The sequence below is a fragment of the Harpia harpyja genome, chromosome 16 (genome assembly GCF_026419915.1).
Source record: "Harpia harpyja isolate bHarHar1 chromosome 16, bHarHar1 primary haplotype, whole genome shotgun sequence".
NCBI lineage: Eukaryota > Metazoa > Chordata > Aves > Accipitriformes > Accipitridae > Harpia > Harpia harpyja.
Window position 1 is genome coordinate 13,730,618 of NC_068955.1, and position 18,521 is coordinate 13,749,138.

At 42.3% G+C, this 18,521-nt stretch overlaps 1 protein-coding gene across 11 annotated transcripts in view; it reads left to right on the forward strand.

Moving 5' to 3' along the window:
- The window catches only part of TSPAN4 (tetraspanin 4), a 486,303-nt gene that overhangs the window by 213,377 nt on the left and 254,405 nt on the right, over positions 1–18,521 (forward strand). Inside the window, exon 1 of one of the 11 annotated variants that reach the window (XM_052810431.1) lies at positions 12,734–12,812. The exons of the other annotated variants lie outside the window; for them this stretch is intronic. The gene's annotated coding sequence lies outside the window, so the exon portion shown is untranslated. Of the gene's footprint in view, positions 1–12,733; positions 12,813–18,521 lie in introns of those variants that run through there. 11 annotated transcript variants of the gene reach the window in all.

The following is an 18,521-nucleotide window of genomic DNA, read 5'->3' on the forward strand; positions in this document are numbered from 1 at the left end:
CAGGGCAAAACTATGCGAATCCACACGTGGCAACCTGGCAGCCGGGCACAGCGTTCAAGTGCATTCATCTGTTTTCTTTCTAGGCCCTGGGATGCAGCCGCGCATGCTTGTCTGACACTCTCGGTATATCTACTTGTGCTGATCGCTCGGTGCTACCCCTCCGTGCCCGGCGCAGCTGCAGGCACCTGCCTTTTGCTTTGCTGGCACTTCACACGTAACACAGGCACCTACAGCTGTGCTGTCCCCACGTATTGCTGGGCTTGTGTTAGAAGAGCTTGATAGCTTCGCATGGCGCTGTGTACCAGTGATCTTGCTTAACAAACCAACTGCCAAAGCTATTTGCACCTCGTTTTTTTCTCTTATAGTGCGCTGGCTCAGCTTACTTCCCTAAACATTGCTGGTATTCAAAGTAGACGATACTGTTTTCTCATGCAGCTCCCACATTGTGAGGCTGATCTGTAACAGAAAACCAAAGTGAATTTGGGAAACCTCACATGGAAAAACAACTTTGTAAAGTGAGAAGCACATTGCTCTAAGGTAAGGAGGAAAACTGCAGAAGTCAAAGTAGTTCCATGCAGTAAGCTAAGTTAGTGAGGTGTTAGGTACAGCTGTAGAAGATTAGCAAACAGCAGGAATTTTTAAATCTATATCGTTTTATTTTACTTGAGACATCTTAGTGTGTAAGGCACTGGGCTCTGGTGCAGGACCTGGGTTCTATTTCAGCCTTGCAGATGGAATTGAGTCACCTAATTTTCTTGCTTTTCAGTTCCCAATCTGTGTAATAAGGATGATTTTATAATAGAGGTGTTATGGGAATAAAAATCTATTTAACATGGATGTAAGTGCTAATGCCATCTTTACCCCTTTAATGCTGCCAAATTAACTGCCCATGCACCACTCCTGGGAGGCCCGTCCCGCTTCTGAAACAGGAGTTTTGTGTTCTTCTCACTAATGCCATTTTACAGAGGGTGAATATGGACTGTGGATAGTTTAAAGGATTTTCCAAGAGTTGTATAAAGTCTGAGGACAAGAACAGATGCTGTAATCCTGCCTAGCCACGTCCTATGTGCTGGCCTCACTGTATGTTCCCCTTTTGGGAGGTTTAGTAAGAGTTAGAAATATGTTGCGGGACATTAGGCTGGTCATCAGCACTGCACAAAAATAGTTGAATGGGTATTTCAAAGAAGTGACATGGCAAAACTGCTGGTTAATTGTCCCAATAGCAGAGCTGCTTAAAATAACAAGAACACGAGAAAGTCCTTTCTAACTGCAGCACTTTATCTAATGCCATTTTTGCCTACTGTGGGTAAAGCAATGAGAGGTATCTCAAATATTCAGTCAGTGGTCCCAGATATTATGCGCCCTTTGTGTTAGGAATTACAACACTTCAAACTATCTGCCAGAGTTGTCAGCTAAGGTGAATAACTGAATATCTGGATGTTTGCCCAAGCTGTCCGGATTTAATTATCCTGTGAAACCTCATTAGAGATGAGCTGCACCTGTGATACGAAGAGGGAACTATTTTGAAGGTAGTTCAGACCCTGATTCGTAGCTCAATTTAAAAAATAATCTTTCAGAATGTGAAAGTTTTCGCATCTCTGTGTACTTTGTTACAAGTAACGTTCAGTCCTGATCTGATTTTCTGAGGGGGCAGGAAATAGAGAAGATGCATTTGGTAGCCAAAATGATGTTGACTAATTGGAGATATAGCCTGAAAAAAATTGATAAATGCAATATATTTCACTTCAGAAATAATTAACTGCATAAGTACAAATAGGCCTATAAGAGAAGATCTGGGGCTTATTGTGGTTCACAAGGTGAATTTAAGTCAGGAATGCTGTGTTGCTTCAAAAGGCAAAGCCATCTCGCAATGCAAAACCAGAACATATCGCCCATGAGACCTGTGAAATGATCCATCTCTTTGGCACTTAGTACAGTCTCAGCTGGGATACAGTTCAGATTTTAGGAGCTGCAGTTGAAAGATGTAGATCAGCTGGACAATTTGATACGAGTGCAGTGAGAATGATCAAGCTCGGAATAAAATCTAAAGGGAAAATTGCAGAAATTGGAGTTCTTTGGTAAAGAAGAGATTGCTAAGGATCTTTAACAACATTTTGCAAATCTGTAAATGGCTGCTGGAAAGAGGAAAGCAAGAGCTCTTCTTTGTAGGTGTAGGGTAAGAAGTAATGGGCTTCAGTCACAGAATAGAAGATTCAGATTCATTAATAGATGAAGTAGATGTCTGTCTGGGGTGACATAGATATGACCTGTTCTACTGTCATCCATGTGGTCTTTTCAAATCTCTCCCAATTCTGTGATTCTATAATTCTGCATGATTGTATGCTTTCAGTTGGAAACTGATGTCCTTAATCCTCTGCATCAGACAATGTGCTCAGTGTCTCCCAGAGAACCTGTTCCTGCAGCTAGGGCTGATGCTATTATAGATAATAGTTGCAGGGCAGAGGGAAGGGGTTGGGTGGATATGTAATCTTTTGGCAGTTGTAAACAACGTGGAGACACGAGTCGGGAATGATCACTTATTCTCAGTTTCTCATGGTATTAAAGCTGTAGGAAAACCACTTGAATTGTCAGGTGGTAAATGCAAAACAGGGAAGGACTTTTTCACACTGTGTTTAGTTAACCCAAGGAACTTACTGCTCTTAGATGCATTGAGGGCTGAAAGCAATGAGACAATATCGTGCCAGCAAATCTGTCAAAAGCATGTAAACATAAATATACCAGTGCCAGCTCAGGAATTTCCTGAGACACATGTTGCTGGAGGCAGGGATTGTATACCACGGAGGCTATCACCATGTTTGTGCCCTGTTCTTTTACTCTTGGCACTTGCAAGTGGTGTCTGTCAGAGTTTGAAGGGAGAGCTGGGTCTAAAATTTTTTGAAGGAGGGTTTTCTCTTTCTCCAGTCTGCAGTGCACAGCCTGTGGAGGCATCCACATGCCTGATAATCAGCACATTTAAAATAGCCTTTTGCCTGTCAGGATCTGTGAAGAGGCTGACCAGGATGACTTCTGTTCCCATCTGATAAGTATTCTGTCAGCACTCCCACTTTAATCCGAGAAGCGCAGTGGAACAGTTGGGGTGGAGTGGGAAAAGGCAGCAAAAATTCAGTCCCAGGCATCAGGCATTGTCATGTCTTTGCTGGGAGTTTCAGGGCATGTGCTTCCTAGATTATTTCCAGCCAGAGCTGTGCTGTGAAGTATCAAGTCTTTGCTGTTAAGGATAGCTTCAGAAGCCCCATCATTTCTGAGTACGAAGCTTGGCACAGTTTATAGGAGGAATTGGAAATAGCCAAGAGGTATGTGAGCAAGGTCAAATGAAAACTGCGTAGATGTTATGTGTCAATTTTTTCTCTCACAAAATTGCCCTGTCTTTAGCAGGATGATATTATGAATGATCCTAAAATAATTTCTGTGGCTGACATGCTGCCATTCTGTTAGGATTATGTGTTGTGAGGATGTGACTATGTGGGATTGATATGCCAGGAGGTGGCATGCAAGTAGCAGACTCTTGGTGCTTTTCTGCCTATAAGCTTTCCTCTGCCAACACTAAAACCACTGTGTTGACAAGAGTAAGCTATGAATTTTACCTGTGGGGCAAACAATTCAAAGTGTTGACAGAAGAGGATTGAGTACCATGGCAGAAGCTGTCTGGTAAAAGAACACAAGGCCAGAAAAGGCCATGACAAGAGCTGAGCACCTCTGGTCATGTTCAGCTTGTTACAGAATAAGGTCTGGATCAACCTGCTCGACCACATTGTTAAAGGGAATATTCCTGGCAGACAGTGTGCAGATTGGTAACAAAATGGAAACCAGGCAGAATAATGTCCACATGAGAAGTCCTTAGACCAAGAAAATGCAAGCTGTTTTGTACCCAATAAGACATACACTGATATGGAAGAGTGTCTTCTAGTTCTGGAGCACAATGCCTTGATCAGTGAGCAAAAAGACTGGTGTTTAGATTTGGAAAGGTATTGCGGTAGCTAGCTCTTTTATTAGGAAGCCAAAAATACCTTTACAAGTCTGGAACAAAGCTATAGGAGGCAAGAGTCCTTTGAGGGTTGGCTGCATTGTAGGGCAGTTGTACTTGGCCTAGAATAATCGTCGAAATCATTACTGCAAGTCAAAAAATTGTATACTTGTGAAATCCTCCTCAAAACCGTGTTAATGTCTTTCTAGATATTGTCTCAAGATCCTCTGCTCTGTTTTTCTAACGTCAAACCTGTTAAGACAAAGCAAAAGTGTCCCATAATCTACAGACCCTGAAAAAAGATTCCTCAAATTAAAATTGAAAGAAGAAAACTTCACTATAACATTTCTTCAGCAGATTTCACTGCAGGTGATTCCCAAATAATTTTATAAGTCTTCTGAATTAAAAGGCAGGAACACTTTCAAAAGGAGCTATACTTCGTAGGCATGACAAAAAATTACCGCACTAGGCCAAAGCATTGACCCAACTTATCTGGACATTGGCCAATACTGCATAGCATAGAAGCCCCTCATGTAGTGGTTAGTTTCTCTCATCTTTTAGAAGTAAATTTGGAATCCTGTTTAACGTAAGTGCCAATGTTCTTATGAGCTGTATAGAAGTCCAACCCTAGTGCATATCCTGCAGGGGTCTTGGGAAGGAAGGCCCTTGATTGTGATCAGGCGGTGTAACTATAGCCAGAACTGATGTTACACAAAGAGGAATTTTTATCCTTTGCAGAACTTAGAGCCGCCTGCGAGCTAATTTAAATTAATGCTGTCTGAATTAGTACCTGTAATGGCATCTCATCGTAGACTACTTGAGTCAGCACACCTGAACAGCACACCCTTCTGCGGCCGACCTGGCTGTCCTTGCCTATCCCTGCCCTTAGCAGCCCCTATATCCATTTTGGACCATCTATACCAGAATGATGCTGTCTGGGACAGAATGTGCCTGATGCTGAAAGATCCCCAACTTGTTTTCATAGCAGCTTTGTAGTTGCTTTGTGTATTCTGAACAGCCAAAGCAGCCAGATGAGGAACCAAATAACTGACCTTTTATGTTGCTGTCATGTGCCCACCTTAAAAAAAATTCACCCTGAAGGTTAATAAAATAAAAAAATAAATAATGAAAAAATAAAGCATTTTTATGCAGCACTTTTAAATCCCTTGATAGCCGTTGTGGAAGTGACAAATATGCCCTCAGGGTTTGCAGTATATATTGGGTGTTGCATATACCTTATAATGAATATTCTAGTGGCTATTCTACTGTAGTTATTTCTGAAGTTCCAACTGGAATGGGAGATTTTTCTGCAGGATGTTGTACTTGGTGCACGCTAATTCCTTCTGAACTTTTGATCTGCTTTGCTGAAATGAATTTCCCTGCAGAAGAATTTGCCTTCCTGTTATTGAACTAATAATATGAATGTGTATGTGTTTCCATTTGAAAGGGTTGGTAGCCACAGAGCACAACTCAGTTGTAATAATACTCAAGTTATTATTGTGAAATACGTCAGGTTTGTTTTCTTTTTTCCTGGGGCTGTATTTAATGATGTTTTAAATACAGCAAATTTCCACTCAAAAAGAAGAACAGCTTCTCTCAGTGAAACATTAAGGAAATTCTTCCTTATATTCTCTGTTTCATTACCAGGATTTCTGCAAAGTTTATTTGGAGTTGTTTGTCCCCCAAAGCTATTTTATTGATGCCTATGCCAAAGCAAAAATCATTGGTCAGATGAGAGGAAAAATACATATTTGTAGAGTGACATATCTGCAGCGATATCATCTGCTTTATGGAGAAATGCCTTTTACTTCATCTTGTACATCTGTATCCTTAGCAGCAGGTGCCACTGCCAGACAATTCATCAAAGTTAATGCGATTGCCGAGAAATACTGAAGCCTTTCTTTTTTATTGCTGTGGGAGGTGGTGTAAAGAACTGTGTACTCTGTGGGAGGGGGAAGAGGCTATGCTGACAAACAAGCTGGAAAGGTGGACTTTTCAACTCTACTTCGTTGAGGATTAAGCGTAAAAAACACAAGAGTGTCCTCTCCACGGCTTGTGATGGGGGAGCGAATGTGGGACACCTTGTCTCCACAGGAGATGGGAGCACAAGTTCAGCGCAAAGGGGGCCATCTGGTAGGCAGCGTGGAATACACTTGCAGGAGGGACAGAGATGAGAAGAGAATAGGGATTTTTTCCAGCTGAAATGCTGCCGACTTAGTCATGCTGTCAGCAGAGGCTGGACATTTGCATTCTTCCCTTGGCAGGCGGCTTTGAAAGCAGCGCACGCTGCTTCGCAGATTGGACTGGGCGACTGTACCAGCCTACCCCACCAAGTTTTTGGCTTTACTACCCATAGCTGCTGATGCCTACTAACTGGTGAGCAGCAAGATTTGCTGAGATTTTATGTCTGTCTGAACTTTTGCCCCATGTTGACAAGACTGGTCTGGAGACCAGTGGAAATTGTGAGTTTGCATATGTGTAGCTGGATAGGAAGTAGCCAGGTTTGGGAGGAGGGAGCCTGGAGCTGTAGTAAACAACCCCGAGGAGCACGTGTGCTAGTGCTAAAATGACAAATGGCTAAGAAAGGATGCTCTATGGCACAAGAGGGTGGAAACATTAGCAAAGAGCTAATCTACAGGAAAAGAAAATGGTGCAAAGCAGACAACGATAGAACTAACAAAAACAAATTGCTAGCAATAGATGTTATCATCAGCAGGCATGGAAATGAGGATGCAGCCTGCAAGTATGAATGGAGGCATGCACATACACAGACAGTCCCTTTGATTGGAAGTAGACAGTGCTCAAAACCAGGATAGATCCTAATGCTAAGATGGATGCAAGTTTAGGAGCTGGGAGGCTGTGTCTTTCCCTCTCAACATGCAGCCACACACGTAAGAAGCACCTGTGTTATGGAAAGGACAGGTGGGTCACCTTTTCCTTACATCAACACTTCTATGCACAGAAGACAGCAGCATTGAAGCATCTGAGAAGTTGAGCATGAGCTAATCATACTTGGTGGCAGAACAGCGATGCTGGCTAGTTTGGAGAATGCCAAGCAGGGAACAATTTAAGCCAGATAGTAGGACAAAAGTGACCATGAAATGGTGAGGTCTTACAAGTATTTCATGGGACAAAAAGCTAGGCATGTATACAGTAATATAATTAAGAGCTCAGGACCTGCAGTATGATTATATTAGTAAACCACGTAATTGGCCTTCACAGAAAATATGTAAACAGTATCACCTTGTGATTCTGCCACACTCTCTGTGCAAGGCCATAGCTGAATTAGGAGTCAGCTTAGTCTCAGGGCACCGGATTTAAATCCTATAACCCAGTTTAATTGCTGTTCAGAGCCAAACTTTGTCTAAATTCTACAGTGATGCCAGTGCAATGTTCTTTTCCTTGTCCTTTATATAACCTTTCCTGGTCCTATTTGAAATTGGGAAGTCTGGGTAATATCTATGGAAATTGTTTGGTTTATTGATTTTTTCATGCCCTAAAGTGAAAGGGCTATCAGCACAATAACTTGGATTTATGAAACAGAGATTTGAATTCTAATTTGTTCAGTATTTTAGAAAAGTTGTATTTTCCTTTTTGTGGCCAAGTTCTGACTGTGTTTGAAGCACAGGATCCCCCGTAGAATAAACTTTGACTTCCTCATTTCTTTGTGCTTTTAAGTAGTTTGAGGTGGTTTAATGCTTACCTAAGTGATAATAGTCTTTGTTGTTTTTTCAGGAGAAAGTTTTGTTTCCTGAAATGGCCTGTAGCTGGGATTTTGGACCCAGGAGTCCAATCTCAAAATGTTGTTTTCCATAAAGGATGTAAGTGAGACAGCGCCTTCTTTTGGCAGAGGAGCAAGAAGTGACTAATCACCGTTTGCTGAAAGTGGACCATTATTTATGAAGGCTGCTTAGAGCTTCAAACATGGTGGTCTTGTGTTCAGTAGCATTTGCTTGTGCTTGTATATACCATTCTTCCCCCAAGTTCTATGAATGACTAGATTGAACTGGAAAAGGATCAACGTCTTTTCACTGAGTATCGAATATTAGGGATGTCTCATTAAGGCAAGTAACAGCATTCTTAATGGTAAGTTCATCCACAAGGTAGGACAGGTTTTTATCCATCCACTGGTAGAATCTGACCTTTACAGAAGTTCATCTTTTCAAGTATTGTATGTGTTACAAATTCTTCTTGAGATTCTCATTGGGTTTCAGTTTTGCCCTACATTAGATTGCATGTGAATACTGACAAGAGTTTGGGGAGCTTTGTTTTCCTTTTAAATGGAATCTTATGGCCAAATAAAGTAACATAAACAATTTGAAATGCAGAAAGCAAAGTAGGGTTCGGAGATGTAAATTCAGTTCCCTGGTATAATTTCAATAAACAACCCAACCAACAAAAAGTCCCGTAATCTAGTTCACATGAGCGGATGTTTGGCAGGATTCAGCGTGGTGGGTTTGCAGTCTCTGCTTATCACAGAACCAGGACTGCATGCACCACTGCCACATGCTTCTCTTTTCCCTTCATCCCAGGGAAACTAATTTTGTCAAGAAAAGAAAGTGGGAGGAGGAAATGTATCATTCCAACACAAGCCAGATACCATTCCTGTGCTCAAAGTTTGTTAGTGGAGGCTGGGCTGGGAGATGTCTTATATCCTTCAGCCATCCTATTGCAGATATGTATTTCAATGTCTGGTCTTCCTTTTAGTGTAGATTTTTTTTTTTTTTTAACATGTATGAATTATAAAGCTATTTTCTTCAACAGGCTCAGACACTAAAATGTTTGGCACTGCAGCATCTCTCCTTTGTGTGGCATATACAAGTGGCTCATTAACTGTTCAACTGTAATTTCTTTTTTATCATAAATGAAGAACAGAAGAAACAAGTTGACACCAGAATCTTCCTATAAAATGGAAAATTACTTTAAGATGCCTAAAATTATCATTAGATTTGGAAGCATTTCCCTTTTCCCCTAAGTGGAGAAATCTTCTTTCATTAAAGTTTCAACCATGGTAGTAATGTGGTGAGTGTTAGTATAAATAGTTTTTCAATTGTTATACAACAGTCTATCCTGTTAACCTCCTTGGACTAAATGTTCAGTCCTTACTACCTGAGCTGTAAAAAACAGGAATTCACATGAAGGGTTGCAGTGCTTTTGATGGAGAAGTTTCCCACTTAGGATAACCTACAGAGAGTCTGTGGTCTGAGCAACTCTGAGAGTGGTGAGGTGCTGTGAATACAGGGTAGACAAGCAGAAGAGTTTTAATTTATGAAGGAAACTTAAATGGGCTCATCCTCTGCTGCAGTTAGGGGCTGAGTATCACAGAAATTGTGGGCGTGTAGGGAAATCAGCGTAACAAAATACAGTGGGATATCTTATGGAAGAGGAAAGTAGTATTTATTCAAAAAATCTTTAAATAAGTTGATTTTACCTGCCGACGCTCTTGTCATAGATTTCATTCATCTGCATACTTGTACCCACATGCCCGCAAGCACCAGGAGGTGTATGTCCAAGTGGTCTGGCAAGGATCACTTGTTTGTGACTTAGAGGACAAAGGATGCCAGATGTCAAGTCTCTGGGGTTCTTCCTGATGTAACAAGCGTGGTTTTGGACAGATCTTTTGTGCCCTTTAGGATTCAGCAGCGGTTGCAGGGTGGTGCTTTGCTGCAGAGCCTTGCTTACCCCATCTTCCATAAATCTTAGGCCAACTTGCCACCCATTGCCTGTTTTCCTCGTGCACTAAGGAGGATAGGGCTGGTGGATGTGACACTGCCACAGCCTCGGTGTGGTCTTCGTTAGCAATACAGGCCCTTCTTTTAACCCTTTGTCCTTCTGTTTATTTTGGTGCTTGCACCTATACGTTTCTGTTCAGACTGCATTTATGCCTGTCTTCATATTTCTGTAGTAAATCTCTCCAGGTGAAATTTTTAAGTACACCTGTTGTCCAAACTCTTTTTGCACTGAAGTTAGTGGTAAAATTCTTGTGGATGTCAAAGAGAGAGAGTGAATTGTGTCAGTGCTCAGTAGTTTGGAAAATTAACTCCTTAGAAATCCAGTTGTATACCACCTCTCCCCAAATGGGGGAGGCTTCCCCAACGTCAAGTATGGACTAGATAGAATAATGTTATGACCCTGCTGTAGTTCTAGAAACATAGTGTTGCCTGACCACAGAGAAGCAGTTATGCTTTTGCCTAAAACTGAAAATACATTTTTGTGTGGCAGTGTTTCTACATGGCACCTGTTTTCAGATTTTTGTCACGTGAGAACAACTTTATTTCTTCATGCTTAGCAGAAAGATTTAGACCTCCAGAAAAGTGAACTTTGCGCTGGTGTTACTGTGCTGTCAGGGCTCAGCACCAGGTTGCTTATACATCCCTGTTGTTCTGCATGGTTGCTACCTCTTGGTCACCTTTAGCTTTTGTACCCCTTGGCTAACCTCAGGAGATGACCTCACTTATCTGAAGTTCCAGACAATAACTGGAAGAGAGAGTACTTTGATGCAGGACAGCAATGCCGAGAAGAGCTACTCACATAGCTCAAGAAGACTCTGGTTCCAAGAATCAGTTTAGACTCACTCATGCATACAGAAAAGAGGTACTGACCTTGGGCTTCTGGGAAATTTTCTGTACCACCCCCCTCTTCCTCCACAATTTAGTGTCTCTTGTGGTGCATTAGAGTTATTAATACTAAGTTTATCTGCACAGTATAGTTAGTAGTCTTCTGTGGAGAGTCCCTGGTGATTGCGTTGCATTAGTACTTCAGCTTTTGCACAGCATATGTGAGTTTCATGCGTCGGTGGCTTTTGTCACAAGAGTGCTTGGTTATTGAAACTGTCAAATGAGCCTACCTGCAGTGATTTGAATGCTTGATTAAAACTTGATTTGATTCCTCTATCTGAGCTGAATATTCAGCAAAGAGTCCAAAACACCCCAGTGGACTGAGATGAGGGGAAATGGGAAGGGAAAAGTGGGGAATGAGGGTGGGAGCAGAAAGCAGCTGCTAAAACATTCTGCAACCACTTAGAACTACAATTTAAATTCAGTATCATTTCCAAGCTAAAAACAAGCTTTTGCAAAATTCTCAACTTACGCTACTTGTCGTGGGTGGCTATGAAGACTATTGCCTTTGACAGAGCTGGCAGTGGGGTTTGGCAGAGGGGAGGATATAGAAAGCAAACTGGTTTTGCATGCAAACCCAGTGTTGATGAGGTCTCTGTAACACAACTATAGTGGAAAGGATTAAATAAGTATTTGAGATACCAACTTTGAGGTGGGGTCCTGCGCTAGACTACCAGATTTGGGGGAATATGTGCATGACTCTCTTTTCTCCACAAGCTGAAGAAGAAACCAGAGGCTGTGGAAAAAAGAGTGGGAAAGGAACTAAAAATGTTATGAGTGTTAGAAGGAAACTTCCTGCTCTTTAGCACAATATCCTTGAATATATAACACAGTCTGGAAAGAAATTCAGTTGATACTCAGGTGTCAACTGTCTGGGAAGCAGCAAGTTTCCGAAGTACTGAGGAACAGTTTGGGCCTTAGCCTGTGGCAGGATGGGTGTAAGGACTCTGGCAAGCTCTAGTGAGTCGTTCTAACATCAGCACGGAAGATCCCAAAGCCCACAGAGAAGAACTCAGTGAGCTCTTGTGTGAAATTTCACCCATGGTTTATTATGTGCTTGCAGCTGTCTGGCTTTTTCACCCTACTGCACTCTCTCCAGGTGTTTTCCCGGGACTCACAGTGCAGCACCAAAGGAAAATACCACAAGAAGATCACACAGCTGTATCTGAATAAACCACTTTTGGGGGGTGGTGGACAGCAATGAAATCTTATGACACCGTTAGTAGTGAGCCTGAAGCATAACAGCCAAGCCATTGTGCTGTCAGGTCTTCAGAGGTCCTGGGAGCAATCCTGGTAATTGGTTGTGCTTTGTCAGGTCTCTTACAGAGTCTGACCTAACTTGGTCTGCCCTCTGGATGAACTGGAAAATCTCAGTCAGCAGTACCAAGGAGCTTTGGTTTCCTTGGGAACTTAGTGCTTACAATGTGGGATGGATGCTTGGAGCAGCAGGGTAGGGAGAGCGTGTTATCAGACTGCCCGTCACCTTGTATCTTGAAGTTGCCAGCACTTGGGAGTGCATCACTGAGCGCTGATGGCAGGGACAAGCCAAAAGGCTGTTTTCTTAACTCCTGCTGTTCTTCTCCTGCATCCCCCTCTGTGTCCATCATGTGGTGAAGTTAGCAGATGGGCTTCCCCCCAGGTGACACATGCTTACCTGCAGGGAAGAGAAGCTCTTGTACCAAGTCCCTGGTGAAAGTGCTGCTGCTGGTAGACAGGCAGCTCTGTCACTTGGCAGCAGGCCTCAGAGAGAAGATTACTTTGTCCTTGTTCTTAGTCCTGTTTGCCAGGTTCCCTTCTGATTGCCAGGCTGGTAATGCATGGGGGAGATAACCCTCATTCAGTGAGCAGCAATTCAGTCTGTCATCAAACAGAAAATACTTGGGCAGAATTAAGAGAGCCATGTGCCAAGCTAATTTGGTATCAGGCTTATGGGTGTGGTTCTTTTTTGTTTGTCTTTCTGCAGAGAGGACTGAAATCTTCCATCAGAATCTCCTGCTGTCCCTTACAGGCCTGTTCCCAACTTTTGTGGTCCCCCTCCACATTCTTTACCTCCAAACTAAGCTGCTGCCTCTCGTCTCTCTCCAACAGGCCTCCCAGCAGCAGCGGTTTTGTTCCATTTTCCCCAGCTCACCCATCACCAGCTCTGCAGACAGGGAGACTTGTTTGTGCACTCATTCTCCATGGCTTGCTGAGTTTCCCGGACACTTCAGGTAGTCCTGCCGGTCCAGTCCCATCCCTCCCAACCCCTGACCTCCCCCAAAAGAAATATATACATCATTGCTTCAGAGTGATGTTCTTTTGTGAAATTGGTTGCTTTCTTTGTTGAAAAACAGGATATATCTTTCCTGTTTTGATTCTTGTCTTCTCATTTTCCCCTCCTTCCTCGCTGTTGCTAATGGCTTTGGCTGTGTCTGAGTGTGGCTCCTAACCCCAGAAGGCATAATTGGTTGAGATCCAGGTCACAAATAACACTTGTGTTCACAGGATCTTGTCTAAATAACCTTCAGTGCAGATTCCTGCCATATTGCTTAGTATGCAATGCTAATGTATGCAATACCTGCACAGGTATTAAGACTTCATATATCTGGGAACCAAGATGTCTGTGGACTTCACTTAGTAATATAGCTACAAAGGATCTCTTAACCCACTTTACCATGCAGGGATTCCCACACATACTTGCAAGCATTGCATACCACCAATTTTTTTTATTTTCCTATGACAGAGCAGACGTCATGTCTCTGTTACTTCTTGAATTACTTTCTTGTCTATCTTCTGTAGTGAGTATAACAGGTGATGCACACACGTGTGGGTATATCCACCTAAACCATTTGTACTCTCTGGCCAGAGTATCTAGCTGTGAAATCACTGGATTCATTATTTGGTGCAAGGGCCATGAGAAGAATTTACCATGATACTAATGTGTTTGGGATTTACTAAGCAGTAAGTGCAGAAGAAAACCCACCATTTTGTTTATTGTCCATCTTAAGTAAGCTTCTGAAAGCAATGTTTTCTCCAGTGTTTCAACTTAAGATACAAGTTAGCTGGTTTGATGTTATGAAGAAGTCATTCTTCCCTCACCCTCTGCTGTAGGTATAAAGCGGCAAATGAAGGGATAAAACTGGATGCAGAGGAATGTGAAGCAGTTATGATGGCTGCATGGGGCATGATAGACAGCAGCAGGGTTCAACAAGGAGAGAGGTTTATAGCATTACAGCTGCTGGCTGCATCTTTCCAATGCCCAAACCTGGGTGGAGATCTCTCTATACACTCTAAGGTCTTGCTGTTGCTGAACTTCAGGAAGGCATCATGTTCACAAATGCTTTATTTATATCCACACACCAGGCATACAAAGGGGATGAAATTGCTAGTTGAGTGTGGCTGTGTCAAAGCAGATCTTGCTCCTGTACTTCTTCATGCCTTGGCAGCCTGATACTGGGGTTTGTTTTGTTGCTGTTGCGTTTTTCTGTAGCCATTTGTTGCTGAGTTGTGATTTCCATGTGTCTGTCGCAGCAGAATCCTCAGATGCACAAGGGCCAGGATTTTCACTCAGAAATGTCACATAGGAGATAGTAACCCAAGCACAGAGCAAGGGTCCTAGGCAGTCACAATTCTCCTTGTTACAATCTGCTCTACCCAATAATTTTCTATTTTGGCACAGAAACAAATAAAGAAAACCAGCCAGATTCCTTCTATAAGGCATTGGCTCTATTTGGCGTGTTTTAATACGCAGCGATAATGGTGACCGCTCCGAGCTGTGCTGGCTGGCCTCTGCAGCGTGCTATTCTGTTCCTCTGCAGCGGACACTGCAGGTAGTTTTAATGCTGTCCATTTGGTTAGTGTCTGGCTAAAACATCCCAGACCAAGAAATCAGGCATTTTCACCTTTGTGAAAAATAGTATGCTTTTTCCTTTAGTAACTTGCTGCTGTCTGCTCTCCCATGCAGCTACTGCTTACTTGCTGTCACTGTTCAGCTCATCCAGGGTGACATTGTCCTATTGTTTTGACAATGACCTTAATCTATTTGTGCAGTTTGAAGTAAAGGCTGTGTGGCCAGAGATGGAAATGCATGCGTTTAGGCAGCTTATAATGAAATACAGAGTTTTCACTTCAGCTGCTTTGAAGCCACTGCAAATCAGTTGTTGGATTTGATGTGTCTTCAGGGATGTGAAATGAATTTAGTGGCTTGTAGCTGGTTGTAGTGAATCAGGTGTTCGCCTCATGAAATGCTCCAATATAATCAAGCTTCGTGGGTGGCAGGCTTAGCAGGTATGCCAGTGACTATATCAAACTGGATGTAGCTTCCTCTACCAACAGGGATTTTGATAAACCAAGTTGGAGGCAACTTAACAGACAGATCATTGAGTGGGAGCTTCCTGCCTTGGTTGCCTGTACTGTATGGGTTGTGGACACAGAGGATAGGAGGACTTTGAGTAAATGGCACTGCAGAGCTCAGTTAGGTAGTAGGATCAATAATTTCCTGTTAGCTGGTGTCTCTTAGTGCTGCTGGGGTGGGGGAACAGCCTCAGTACAATGTTAGCATTGTGAAAAATCAAAGTCTGGGATGAAAAATCAATCTGGTGCCTTTCAATAGCAGTAAGTTCAAAGTGGCTGCACAGAAGAGCAGATAGCAAGTTACTCAAGAGAAAGCAAACTATTTCTCATGAATTTGAAAACACTTGATTTGCCCTTGGGAACACGTCATCTGGCTGGAGTGCCTTCCCAGAAAAACTTGTCCCTCGTGAGAGCACTGGTGGGGGGGAAATGGCTGCAAACTCTCCCATCATGCCACGTACTGTCAGAAGTGTCTGCTGAGAGGATGGGACTGGAGCAAGGCACATTGCTTATGTTACATGGATTTTTAGATCAATAGTGGCTCTAAAATGTAGCTAGTTGTGTTATACTTTGTAACATGCTTTTGTGGAGATCCTAGGACTCTGACTTCTTAAATGGAAGTAGCTGTGCACCAAGTATTAACACCAGAAAACTCTTGTCAAAGCCAGCAGATGCACAGTATTTTGCCCTTGCCTGGCAAATTTGCTTCCTTACTTAATGCCAGAAGTCAGAAACAGCACCACATTCCTTTCCTTTTGCCTTTTTGGGCTTGAATTGTCTGGACTCTGTAAACTAATATGTAGCTCAGCATCTACTTCCAGAAGTCATACATTTCCCTTGATTTACATTGTTTAATCAGTGAGGATGTGGTGGATGCATATACTGTGAACAAGATGATCTTTATTGCAATCACTTTTCTGACTGCAAGCCTCAGCTTTCAAGGCAATTAAAAGATAAGCTCACAGGTATGTAAAACTGCCTCCTGCTTGTTACAGTGATAGTGTTTGCTTAGGCTATTTTCTGTTAGTCTCTGCTGTCGTCAAAGCATTTCCTGCTAGCAGTTCCTGCTAGTCACCAGAAGCTTAGTTATATAAATTCCCCTCCTTCTCCTTCCACTGATAGTAGTCTAAGCCAAATCAAGAGGGTTATTCAAGTTCTGTCTATGGATTAATAAGAGTTGAACATCCTGTGGTGGAAGCTGTTCCTGTGTTACAGGAAAAATATTAAAAATAAGGAGTTGCTTATCTAGTGTGGAGCTTTTCAATATCAGTGTAGCAGTGGAGGGAAGAGCCTAGTCATATGGGAGATATAATCAGTATGCATTGGATGAAATATAAATGCAACTTTAGCAAGCTGAAAAAGTAAGCTGTTGTTGAACTGTCTTCAGTCTGTGTTCTTTGTGGATCTACACTGATGACGAAGCGATGAATGTGTGTTGACCTAATGAATAAGGAATGCTGCTGAGGTACAGGGGACTGACTCCATTCCTATCTTTCTCACTGCTCTGCTGAGTAATCTTTCCTTATTTGTGCTTCAGTGCCTTTATGTGTCAGATGGCAGTAACGGTAATAATCTCCATTTTAAAGCTTGTTGGGCTATACCAGTGAAGAGCATACATAGGATCTGGACACAAACGTTTTTTTATTTTCTTCACCACAGGCCAGGAGTGAGAGAAGGAAAGACATAGTTGCTACCTGAAAGATGAGCACCAGGGACTTTAAATGCCTTCTGGAGTATTTCAGAGCTGCCCTGTCCATGGTGCTTTTTGGAGGACTTGAGGTCAGATAATATACCAATTTGTATTGTGCTACTGTGAGACTTCCCAGAAGATCTCAGTGCTTTGTAAGCAACTGTCATTGTGATTTTAGGCCCCCAGTCAGTCACATCTGATGGCCTTTTCTTGTGTTTTGAATCACTTTCTTCTCATCAAGGGGAAGAGGAGAGTTTGTGATGAAATGTTCTCTCTCTTCCATTTCTTATGGTCACTGTGTCTGGTCTTTTACAGTTGCTTCAGGAGTGGAAATGACTGAAAAACCCTGTGATATTTGTATGCTCTTCTCCTCTACAACTCTTTCTGATCTATGGTGGTATTACTTCTCTGCTATTTATAGGTCATACTTTTGCAGAGCTATCAGTGCACAATACTTCTAACTTTGTCAGTTTGTACTTTATATACATCTCAGGTCAACTAAAGTACATGCATTTGTAATGTGATTGATAGTCCTTTGGGCCTGGCCCCTCATCCTACATTCTGGGTGTTCAGCTTTTCAACCATATATCTTCTTTTTTAACATAACTGTGTAAATAGCCTGTGCCTGTGTGGCCATACTTAAACTCTCTATGTCCCTTCTGTGACAAGCCACTTATAATTTGTAATCATGTTTCCATGATTTTTTTATAAAAAGTCTCCGTATACTTTTCCCCTACTGCTTAGGTCTGCCAAAGTATCTCTTCTTGTCTGTCAGGTGACTTACTCTCAGTAAAAATATATTCCTCACTTAAAGTTTGGAATGCAATCCAGACACAGTAGGTCCATCTTCCATCTCTCAGGCAGCCTGTTGTCTTTTCATGCTCTTCTTCCAAAACACAGCGATTCTTGTAGTGTTTCACCTCCTGCCTTGCTCTCAATATACAGCTTGTTTGAATCCTCACTGCGTTACACAGCCCTAACTTTCCTGTAGATCACAGAATTGGAGAATAATTCATGTTGGAAGTGACATTTAGAGGTCATCTGGTCTGGTCCCTTGTGTCAAGCAGGGCCAGCTTTGAAGTTATATTGGGTTGGTCTCTTAAGTTTTGCCTTCGTCTCCAAAGATGGAGACTCCCCGTGTCTCGGAGCCCCTGTTCCAATGTTGGACAACCTCACCGTGATTCCTCCTTTCCCCTTCCCCCCAATATCTAGTGAGAATTTCCCTTATTACAAATTGTGGCCATTCCTCTCCTCCTGTTACTATGCAGCTCTGGAGAGACTGGCTTCATCTTCAGTATACCTTCTCTTTATGTAGTTGAAGCCAGCAATACCATCCCTTAACCCTCTGTTAAGACTGCTCGAGCCCAATTCTCAGCCTTTCATTTATCACATGCTTCAGCTTCTTAAACATCCTGATGCCCCTCTGTTAGCCTTGCTCCAGTGTGTCCATGTCTGTTTTGTACTGGGGAGCCCTAAACTGGCCCCACTACTGCAGACAAGAGTCTTGCAAGTGCTGAGTGGAGCAAGCTAATCACTTCCACTGATCTTCTGCCTTCCTTTCTTTTAATACAGCCCAGTATAGAGCTGATCTTGACCCTTGAGGGCAATTACTGATTTATTTTTAATTTATTGGCTACCAGAACCCCAGCTCCTTCTCCACTAAGCCATTTTCCAGCCAGTTGGCTGGAAAATAATGTACTCTGGTAAATTATACAGAATATAATATGTTTTATGTATTATGTGTTTATTGTCTTAACTGTATTTGGGGTTTTTGAACTTTGTTTTCAAGAGATTAGTATTATCTTCCCATGTTCCTTTTTTCAGTATTTTCTTTATATCTTCATTTTTAACCCAAGGCTTAGTAAATACTTGTAATATCCAGAAAAGTTGTTATCCT